Consider the following 12,764-nt stretch of genomic DNA (forward strand, 5'->3'; position numbering starts at 1 on the left):
TTACTAGAGACAGACTGCGTCACATTATGCCATTTTAGTGGGATCCTAACTGAAGGTGTCTTTATACTGCATTTAGAGACAATAGTAGTCTTAAGATACAATACCTAAAATAGAAGACATAGCGCTTTAATCAGCAGATACATAACGTACAGGGAAGGCTTCAGCAGTGCTGTGACTGAAGTATTTCAAGCAACAAGGAATTCACAATTCACAAATAGCTGTAGAAGGCAAGATGAACAGTGGAAACAGCTGAATCCAGAACAGAAGGCTAGACATCAAAAAATAATAAAAAGACTCTAAGTAGCTGCATTTTGGACAGTTCTACAAGCAGTTAATAAAAGGTGACCTTAACTCAAATATAAAAGGCTGAAGATGCCAACTCAAGATAGGGAAAATGAACAAAATGGTTCAAATATTTAATTTAATAGGTTAGGGATGATTTCAAATTTAGTTTCTGTAATGAATACCTGTATCAGTTATTTGCCTGGTGGTACACTCTGCTTATCACCAAGTGTCTAAACAGTAAGAGATAGGAAAATATAATTATCCTAATATACTGGTAACTGCACAAATATTTGCACTGAAAAATGCAAAAAAGAATCACAAACAAAATAGCCATTAAAAACATTCTAAAAATGATGAAATGGGATCACATTATAACAATGGATAAGAAAACAGAAGTTCGAAAACTAATTATTATTTCAGCAGAAGGTAACCCATGTAATCACTGAAAAAAAAAACACCATTAATAACTATAGCATCCTGTCTACTAAGGAACTTCAATTATCAGGCACTCAAGGTAAAGCAATAGCAGTGTGAAAGAAGAAGAAAAAATAAAAGCTACAGATAGTTCCAGAAACCGCAAGGACAAATGAGAAATATTCCTCAGCCTGACTTAAGTGTACTACCAGTACTTGTTGTAATAACTCATGAGCTAAAGCAAGCAAAAATTCTGCACATAGACTCATTGAAGAAGAACGTTTTTTGAAAAACTTCAAAAGATGAAGCAGGATTGATGCCATTAATTTAAAATATGGCTTTCTCTCCATAATGTCCCCATTGTACACCCGCCCCTCGGATGCAACCACTTCACTACAAGTAAGGCTGGAGTGGGTAGGACATATATGGAAACAATGGATGGATGTGGATATGGCTGAGCTCATACCAGAGTAAGTTTGAGGAGGTACAGAGATGAGCTGGTGCACTCAACATGGATGTGGGTTATTAGGTTGCTGGGCTGGTACAATGATGGAAGGGGACCAAACAAAGTTTATAGTACCACAGAACATGTAGTGCTGCTGTTGACAGGGGAGACACATATTCTCTGCCTGCTCAACTTCAGGTACTCTAGAAGCATCACAGTGACTGCAATTTTTTTTAAATGTTTTTACACAGTTCAGCTTGCAAATTATTTGCTTTAAAGCACTGGAATTATTCATACTCATAAGTGTGCACAGTTATAGTTAGTATCATCTATATTCTGATATGAGCAAAGTGCAAGCTGCATTGTTACATACACCAAGGAGACTGTTTATCCTGTCATGCCTGTGCTAGAAGTGTGAAGAATGCTGAACGACTTTATGCTGTGTGCAAGCAGTGTAGTAACCATTGTGTAACAGTGTTATATCATATGAAGACGATCCCCCTGATTCACGAACCCTCCGTGTAAGACTAAATAAGTCTTACTCGGAGGCTGGAGTTGAACGGTATGACATCAACGTGCCAAGAATATTCATGAGGGCACGCTGACTCAATTGCAAGTCTAACACAGACAGTGCAGGAATGCAGGGGGCGTGTCCGACTGCTGAGCAGTCTAAATGTCCACGCCCCTGCAAGTGTCCGAAATGCAAAATGTAAACACACAAGAGCGAGTCCGCTCAAATGTCTATGTACTCAACACCACACTCCATGACATTGTAAACCCCCAGCACAGTTATAAAAAGTAAAACATTAATTTTATTTTTTTTTAATTCCCGAAATAGCTGCCCGTATTTGCGCGTGTGTACTCGGGTGTGCCCATTGCTTAGCTGCAGTTATCAATCCCGACATGGAAGAGCATAAGAAGGAATGTTTATGCAAATTCCACCAAATAGCAATAGCATAATGGTAGAGCGTTCGCACAAAAAGGAGGCATTCATGGTTCGAGTCCCGCCACTCCCCTTCCTATTTATGTTTTAAATTAATATATGAAATAATGCCCGACATATATGATTAAAATTTTACTAAAAAGCAGTGAAATGGCCTATGTATCAGTGAACAAAATATATATTTATAAAGGATCCTGATATATAATTGCCCGCAGTTAAGCAGCACTTTATCCAGTGCAATGTAGTTGTCCATAGCTAAATAGCGCTTTACCCAGTGCAATGTAGTTGCCCATAGCTAAATAGTGCTTTACCCAGCACAATGTAGTTGCCCATAGCTAAATAGTGCTTCACCCAGCGCAACGTAGATGCCCATAGCGAAATAGCGCTTTACCCAGTGCAATCGGTTTGTGCGGAGGTGTGCATCGCAGCAAGCAGGGCACCGTTGGGCAACGTGGAGCAACGTAGAGCAAAGTTGCCTAAACACTGCCACACCCCCTAGCCTGTCTGGACAGCAGTAAAATAAAATGCAATGATGAGGTTTGAACCCAGGACTCTGTGCAGCATAAGCAAAGCACTGAACCACTAAGCCATAACAGCTTAGGATGAACAGCCACTGTTAACATACATATACTTATAAATGGTAGATTAACCATTATTAAGCAGGTCTGCAGTCAGCCGAGAATTTTCAAAAATAGCCAATCACAAAAAAGTGCGGGAAATGTGGTATAGTTAAGCCTCATAGGTGGGAATACTCGCCATAACTGATTGTAGCTCCCATCTGCAGTTAGAATGGCTGGTGCTGGAGAGGGTACACGCTTCCGAGCGCAACATTGGGGCATTGAGGAGTCAAAATGCATGGTTTGGCTCCTTGTCCACCGTTATGAGTCAAGGCTCCTGCAGGGCCAGTTCCAAGGGATGGAGTACAAGGCAGAAACTTGGAACCGGTTAGCTCATGACCTCACCAGTGTCACAGGTGTTCCTTGGACTGGTGAGCAGGTCTGTCACCACCATGCAGACCTGAAGAGACGGAAGCAGGACCTACTGAACCAATGAATACAGAAGGCCTGTGGGATGCAAGATGCCCCAATACTGAGTAGGTAGCCATGGAATGCAGTATGTAAGAAATGCTAATTAATTCTGAATGATGGATAGGTATGTCTCAATAGCCCTTCATTTACTTCACAGCTGAAGGTGTTCATGCTGCGAATCAGCAGGCCTATGCAGATAGGATGCTAAGGCTATGCCACCAGGCAGGTTAGTGATTATTCTGCATGTATTGTTATATAAAATAGGTGAGAGAGCCTGAAAGAAAGTGTTGTAGCCCAATAATACAGCCATAAAATGCCCTGAATAAGTCCTCTGCATGTACTGTTATATAAAATAAGTCAGAGAGCCAGTAAAAGAGTGTAGTAACCCATTAAGAAAGGTAAAATATGTCTGGAATAATATCTCTGCAGGTACTGTCATATAAAATAAGTGAGCGAGCCTGAAAAAGAGTGTTCTAACCTATTAATAAAGATATAATATGTCTTGAATATGTCTTCCATATGCACTGTAATATCAAATAAAGGAGAAAGCCTGTGGAAAAGTGTGTAATGTAATTAATAAAGGTATAAAACCTGGACTGTGTCTGTGTCACTTACTTTGAAATGTTGTTGTACCCTTGCTTTATACAAATAGTACTGTTTTAAAAAGTGCTGGCAACCCACAGTTTGGCAGTCCCATCTAAAGTGGTTGATAGAAGTGCTAGCAGCTGTGAAGCATATACACAGGTCCTCAACAGTCAGTTACTGGCTGGCATGCATAAGTAAATCTGCCACACGAGTAGTTTGCTAATGATATCCCTAGAAATGTGAGTGTGGTATACGACATGTAGGGTTCTGTACAAATCTAACTGAAAATGCCATGTGAACACATCCAGATATGTAGATAAAGAAATATAAATACAACAATACATATGTAGCAGTAACATCTGCATCCTGGACAGTTAGTATGTCAGATATAGGTCAAGTATATAATGAAATAGCCAAACCCATTATACAACCAAATGCATGTTGCCAAGTGTAATAATACATGTAGGGGATATACACCTGCAGTCAATAGGAATGTAGTGTAGACTAAAAGTACTTATAAGATGTTAATTGAGGTTTCTTTCTACATCCTACTGTACGTGCATAAACAATGCAATTCCACAACTCAATGGGTATGTGTAATCTCAAAACATTTTTGGGACATATGTCCTATTGTTCTATAAATATCTGCATTTACTTTGATGCATGTGCCCTGTTCAAACACCACAATCATGGTGGCTTGTTGCCACCAATCATCCCTGCATGCTGTTGGAATGTCCACTGTCGTTCAATTCATGCATGTGCTATGCTTGCTGTTCAACTGTTGGAACATTAGTGTGTTGGGTTAATGGGAATATTACTGCATGCTGTTACAACTAATTTGGAATGCTGTTGTTTATGTTGTAATTAAACACACCTAATCACAGAACATATGGGAAGGCCAGTCCCAGCGGACCCACCTGTCCCTCCTCAGCTGGCGAGTGCACCTGGCACCAGCAGGTCCGGTGCCCAGCCCGGGCTCCCATCCTCCGTTGGTCCTGTGCCAACTTCGGGTGGAAGCACTGCAGGGGATGGGGCTCGTCCCCCCATGCAAGCATGGGTGGAGAAGGGCCACCTGTCACCCTTTGAAGGGTCCGGGTTGTGGTGCATAGGGAGATCCAGCATTCAGTCGCTGATCCTCTATGCCAGCTCGAGGCGAGAGCAGCACGTCTCACGGGTGAGCCTGCCCATCCTTCGCAGCTCCCAGCACAGCCACCCTCGGGGCTGTGAAGGTGCAGTGGTGACTGCCCATGGGTGGGGATCTCAGTTCCACTGTTACCATCTGTAGGCTCATGGGCTTATGATTTCCAAACATCCGTCCCCATCAATTGTGTTCATCCACCCCATGTGTCATACACCACCCCTGTATGCGTCTTGTTTGTCTTGTCTGTTTACCTCCCAACCTACCTCCCCAAATATACCTACTTCCTCAACCTCACTTTCCACTCTCACCTGAAAGAAAAAAAAAAGGGCAATCTGTACCCACAAAAAAATTACACCCCATACATATCTGCCCATTTTGCATACATGTCCGCTGGACATGTAAACTGATAATTATAATTGGCAGTACAAAATACTTTGTTGTCCTCACCCCTCTCCCAGGGGTGGAAAGTTTCAAATTTCACTCCAAATTTATTGCATATGCACAGCTGTTGCTGGTAAAGAAATGGGCAGATATGGACCTTCCCTACACCCGTCCTGCACATCCCGAGCTTATTTTCCTACTGTCTTTCCCTCTTTGTGCCCCCTTTTTCACTACTTTCCTATCTTCCCATTTTCTTTTCTTTCAAAGAAATTAGCGCGGGGTTAATGGGAGTAAGCACTTTTAAGCAGTAGTAAGTGGGTTTAAACGAGTGTGCGCATGTGCGCTTAGCTAAACATCGCTAAGTAAACCCGCGCAAACCTGCTTACAACTGCTTAAAAATGCCTTAGTCACTCTATGTCAGGGCCCTTGTTCTGCTCAGCAGCAAAATAAAATACCTCTGCCAGTCTCGATCCCCAGATGAGTGGCACAATAAACTGCATGAATTACCACTAAGCCACAGCAGATATACAACAGCCTGGTGCTCAAATAAATAGATCATGCATTTCAATGAGTGAATGTAAAGGGAAAATAGGAAGGCCATAACACAAAGCTTGTTTTGTGGATCTTTACCAGCAATTGTTGTGAAATGCATTACATGAGTGTGATATGAGAAGCAGCCATTCTAGCAGCAAATAAAGTTACAGACGCACTTTAAACCCCCCCACACAGTATCATAGCAGGACAAACAGTGGCAAATCTGATTAGGGCAGAGGCCATACTACCCAACCATGACTACTTAACAAGGATGTCCCTGATTGTGAAACATATTTAAGCTGTATCCCTCTGAATCCCTCTGAAAAGTTCTGACATCAGTCAGAAAGGTGGGGTATTACACAATGAATACTGACAATAATAACAGTAGACACCACTTGTACTTCATAAAGGGAGTGCTAATCCATATGCACTGCTTCACTCAAGTCTACACTTACTGTCTCTATTATGTGTAAGGTGTACCTCATGTTTAACTACCTATCCCTGACTCCATGCAAAGATGTATCTGAGTTTTTCATAGGCCTGGCAGAGGCACAAACACACAGGCATAGCAGCTATCTTGCTGTTACACACACTGTAAATAGCTGTGGTAGGACTTCCACAAGAATACCCTTATGTAGGAGTACAACACAGAAATACCAAAGGATGTAGCCATGTACTGGTAGCAACTGACTGTGCCAATGCCATTGTACTAGTGATGAAAACACCTGTGGGTTGTACAGACAAAGAATAACAGTGTAACATTTGACTACCATCTGGATAGATTCACAGTTGGGAACTATGCAGACGGACCACATGCCTTGATAAACCAACAGGTACACACCAATCCTTTAAGTCAAGTAAGATAACATTCACACAATAATACATAATGCTCTCTGTATGTCAGCAACCCCCCCACACTTTAAATAAACTTGTGTGTTTAGGGTCTACCAAGGATGTAGGTAGGCATACACAGTACTGGAATTGTCCAGTTGTCCTGTGAAACCTGTGCTAATGTCAACAATAAAACCACAAACCCTGCAGAAGTGACTACATTAATATTCACAGTATAACAGTTCACAAACAGTTCATGTGCCAAAAGAATACTTCTCAGTAACTACGTTTGTATGGCAGTTAATTATATGAGTGGAGAAGAAACTACATAGTCACATAAATGTTATGTAAGCATTTGTAGGGGTGAGTTAAACTCTACACTGATAGCTCTGTACTGCAAGTGGCAACAGTCAGGCCTGAGTACAACATGCACATCACTGTCTACACTTCTAGCTTCAGATATAAGAAGTATACCAATCTTCTAACTTACACATCAGTGTCCATAGCAAACAAGCATGGCCCCACTCTGGAAATCTGAAAGGGCTACGCCTACATACCTTAGCAATTTATAGCATTCGGTTGCTAAGACAGTGAGTACTGCAATTACCACACAGCAGGCTGTATGCATTTACCAAATGCTGGGCACCAACTGGTGCAGAGGGCATCACATGCACATGCCCAGATACCTATAAAAGCAGATTGTACTTGCTATCCCCACATTTAATCATTACATTGCACATGTCAGCAACTACTGACAAACTTTATTACTTAATAAAGAAATCTTACTTAAGTAAATGTTATATTTACTTCTTTAAAACCTAAATATATTAATTAAGAAAAAAAACATAATTAATAACCAATAATAACAAAGTAAAAAGCTTTACTTAATAAATAAAAAAAACCTTGAAAAGCATACACAGATGGACCTGACAGTGAGTAACAGGTATGTAACAGATTTGTAGTTATTGGCAAGTAGTAAATGTTTATGAATAGTACTGTACATACTCAGAAACATGATTACGTGGCAGCAGTAGGTATGTATGCAGTGATGTCATGCATAACTACTGCCATGGTCAAATTAGTGTGTAGCTGTGTGTAGTGGGACATAACTGTGACATATGTATCTCAGCATTATATGTCGAACATCTGAACATGTTATCTATGGTCTGTACAGTACTGCATATAATGGCAGTTTGGGGGAGTAGTGCAAACACCTATATAAACTTGGATGTGAGAGAGTAAGACATGCATGATAGTAACATAATTTGTAGATTAGCATTGGCAACTGCTGTACCAAGCTAGTATAGTAATGTTAGCATTTGCAGCTATATATACTCTCTGTACTATTACTGTACGCACACATGTGACAACTGTCCATGTTGTAGCAAGTCCCAACAGGTCATCCGTGAGGTGTACGGACTTACAACAGTGTGGACCCTGTGTGTGTATGGCGCACACATATGGAGAGATATGTATGTGTCTGATAAATTAGCATCTGAACATGTGCATAGAGCAAGGGACATACTGCAGCTGTTTGTGAAGGGTGGACATTTATATGTTGTTGCAGGCTATGTGCATTTTTATATGTAGGTGGTAGTGTGTGGCAAACAGGACAGCATACAGTGCTGGCATATGACATGTGGCGTTTAAACGCCATGGGTATGATTCCTCAGGTTTTAGTCTTCCAGATAGGGGGTCCTGCTAAAGGTACATGGGCTGAGACTATCTTCCATGCATTCTGCAAAAGACTGTGCAATATCATTACATAACTGCATCCCTCTCAACCTTTGCATAATTGGTATTCCCACCATGAAAGGTGGACGGTATATGTGCCTATATGTATATCTATATGTACACCAATGGATGTTCATATGTACTCCCAAGCTCAATGTTGTAAACATATTGCCATCCCTCTTGTTAAAAACCCTGTACCCATGAACTACCACATAGGTGGTAGTCTACTCAACACCGAAAGTGTGAAGAGAGACTACGAGACAAAGGTGGACAGTAGTGTCCCTATTGATAATCACAGTGCCACACTAGTCATGTAAACTGAGTACAGTCCACATGTTATCAGAAAAGGTGTGTCATTCATGGAAAAAGTGGTCAGTGTTCCACTGTACTCATCAGTCATAACACCCATCATAGAGTACATTGGCCCTGTCGGTATGTACCTCAGAAGACATCCACAGCGACAGTAGATGCCAGACACATACCTCACAAAGAGTATTACCAGACTCAAACAGATGCCCTATGCAGACTGTCTTACAAAACCACAGCTACACTGTGACACATACCGCCTACCCAGAGGCAACCTCTGCCTAACATACAAAGCTATACCAAACCCACAGGTGTTGGATATGCCCCATATATACAGATTAAACTCCATACAAGCTACACACTGTACTGATCTAAACCCTGTAATGTGAAAAAGCAGAACATGCTGGAGTGGTACATTATCATCTCAGACACATACCATACTCTGGACCTAACAACCTATCAATAGCAAATGAAGGTCCGCATTAGCAGTTGTCATGAATAATCATGATGAGTGGGTGCGAGATAGGAAACAACCCGGGAGTCACCACTGTGGCTCTACATTACATGGGTGTTGAAGGGCAGGGAACCATATGGCTAGGCTTCCATAGGCCCTACGGATAATAGCTTATTAGCTATCTAGGACCCGATACACACACACACACACACACACACACACATGTACTTGTTGTATTACTTGCTATGTGAGGTTGACTGGGTGTGATGGTGAATGTGTAGGTGAATGTGTAGGTGAATATTTCAAAGTTGTGTATATGTGTGATAGCCTAGTGGGAAACTGTGTATATCATGGTATGTAGTGTTGTAGCTCAAATCCCAGGAAAGGATACATATGCTATTGCTAGGCAGGAAAAGCAGTAAGGCATACGGTGTGATGTAGTCCCATGGTGTTGACCAGAGTGTGCCATTGTAGGCTTAAGCAGAACATGTATGCTTATTAATTGTTAACACTAGTGAATACAAATCCTGTATGAACAGTAGTACTACCTGAAGCTGTAGGCCTAAACAACACAGTATGGTTTATATCCACATTGCTTGGACACACTGTTTTGTTTGTTACCTGTAGTCCTCACACATTACAAACCTCAGGCATGAGGTTTTGTAGGTGCTGACACACAGTACTGTATGTTACACAGGTAAAACTGATCTGGGTTGCCATACCTTTGTGTCCTGTAGGTATGTCTGATGTGTGTGTGGGTATGCCTGCAACATGGCCTTGGTGGTATGTGTGTCACTGGATATATGTGCATATCTAGCAACATGTGTAGTGTATTACAGCAGTATGCCACCTATAGTGATGAATGTCCACATTTGTTACTGAGGGATTTACTATCAACAAGTAGCGTGGTGTACTGATAGTACATAAACAGTACTTAACATTCATTTTGATGGATGACAAATGTCTTCATGCATTAGCTTCATACACACCCCTTGTGGCTAGGTGGTGCATTGTGTCACATAGAGTGTGCCATGTACTGTTGTATAGTCTTACATACTGGTTCCAGTTTGTTGCTGTGCAGAACATGTTTTGGAATATAGTATGTGCCAGGCACTGTCAGGCAGTTGTGGGGTGAGCAGTCCTATGTGGTATTAAAGGTGTGTATCTACTGACAGCCAATAGGTTGCTATATATGGCATTTCATTGATGCCTGTACTTTAACATGTTGTGTGCCAGATGACTTGCTCACAATTACTGTTTTATTGTCTTACAGGAATATGTCGCATAACAGGAAGCCTGACTATTCCCCTGAGGAGGAGGAGGTCATCTTTGATGCCCTGGTACAGCATTACAACCTGCTGTTCTCCAGATCTTGCCAGGACCAGCATGGACGCACTACACTGTGGCAAGATGTTGTCCATCAGGTGAATGATGTAGGCATGCATAACCGGATGTATGAGCAGGTATGCCATCATTGCAGTGATTTAATCAGACATGTCCGGCAACATGCCTCCGATGTCCACAGACAACAGCTTGCCACAGGTGGTGGTGCATCAACACATCCCCCCTCAACAGAGTGGAAGAGCTGCTCCTCAGCGTGGTGGCTCCTGGTCAACCAGTACAATAGACATGCATCATCATGGAGGCAGAGTCACCCAGCACGTAGAAACAGAGCATGCAGGTAACATGGCATATCTGTAGACTACTGTTAGATCAATTGTTAGAACATGCATTTACCAGATGTGTACTGTGTATTCAGAAGATGTGGAGCCTGGTGTCATGCAATACTGATAATTTGGAACATAATTTGTATGTCTATGACTGTCACCTCTTGTACTACTGTGGAATTGCAAACACACAGCAGCAATGCCATAGTTGTTGACACTGACAAACTGTCTCATATCCTTGTAGGTCCTCATATCCTTGTAGGTCCTAATATCCTTGTAGGTCCCTCTGGTGTGATAGCAAGACAGCACACCCATGCTGGTGAGTATTCTACATTTAATATAGCATATAACATGTTCATGTCATAGGAGACTTGTAGGCCAAATACACATGTACAACACCTACTCATAATGCATGTTCTGCATGTTTTCTGTGGGACTATGCACATCCCAGTAACATGAGTATCTGCCTCAAACACATGCAATACACAGAGCATCCCAACCAATTGTGGTACACTGTAGTGGACATTGTATAGGCAGAGTCAATACACATGCACACAACATACAACACTTTGTCATATGCAGTTAGTGTTAATGTGATACACATGGCGTATGTAGACGCCTGCTGTAAGGTCATACTCCAGTATCCCAAATGTCAACAACACAGCACACATACTATACCTGGGGGTAGAGGACTATCATGCGGTGGTGTGACACACTTCAACACACAACACATTCATGTGAGGCAATGCTCCCTATTGAACACCTTACATACGCATATAACAACTGGCTGTGAAATGGTTAATGTAGCCAAAGTGGTGCAGGTCAGGTACAGCAAGATAGCTGCCAGTGTGACATACATTAGTGGCCTTGAGTGACCACATGATGCTGCCTGATGATGGCTCATGGTACCACACTACATCCAGTTACAGTAACTACAGTACTACACATAGCATTCATTGCTATACACCTGACAGTTGTGTGCATCCGGCCTCGGTATGTATACCTATGAGTGATGGTGCACAGGACATTGGAAAGCATTTTAGACTTGCACAGCAATGTTGTGTCCATGTACACGTTGTGTTCCAAGGTGAGGCCAATCATTGAACAACACACATGTATCAAAGACATGTATACTGTTATCAACAAGAACTCTTCACACTAGCACTGCATGCTGACATGTGTGATAGGACTCTTTGGCTTGTGATACTGTACTGCACCATCAACCACTAATGTATATGTTCCGTATTGCTGTTGGTGTGTGTGTGTGTGTGTGTGTGTGTGTGTGTGTGTGTGTGTGTGTGTGTGTGTTTGTGTGTCAACTTGACTGAGTAGTGTATGTGTGCATGTGTGCATGTATGCATGTGTGCATGTGTTCATGTGTTCATGTGTGCATGTGTGCATGTGTTCATGTGTGCATGTGTGCATGTGTGCATGTGTTCATGTGTGCATGTGTTCATGTGTTCATGTGTGCATGTGCTAATGTGTGCATGTGTGCATGTGTTCATGTGTGCATGTGCGCTAACATCCTGTACAGATTGTTAAGTGTGTTTCCTGTCTTCCTCTCACAGGTGCTGAGGTATTGGATGAGTGCAGCAGGGACCCTGAGGTCACTGCCACAAATAGTGGGCATGATGACACATGTGTAGTGGCACAGGCAGGTTTGTCAGTGTCTGTCATTGGTCTGCCAATCGACAGTTCACAGCTGTCCACCCCATGTATGCGCAAATTCATACTGCCGATACATCCCTCAACACCAATGGCCTTAGTGTAGGAACAGCAATACAGTAGGCATCAACCAGGATAGTGTGGTATCTATGGCACATGCAACCCCACACAGCAGCTATATCCAGACACCTGGAACGGTACCACATAGGCATATGTCCAGGGGTGCTCATGGGAGCACTGCTGGTCGTAATGCCCCTGGCAGACGTTCCCCCAAAGGTATCACAACCTCAGCTATGTTCTGGTCTGTAATGCAGGCACAGGCACGTATGGAACGGTACACCAGGCAGGGAC

The sequence above is a fragment of the Protopterus annectens genome, chromosome 4.part1 (assembly GCF_019279795.1).
Source record: "Protopterus annectens isolate FY-2018-M chromosome 4.part1, PAN1.0, whole genome shotgun sequence".
Taxonomy (NCBI): Eukaryota; Metazoa; Chordata; order Ceratodontiformes; family Protopteridae; genus Protopterus; species Protopterus annectens.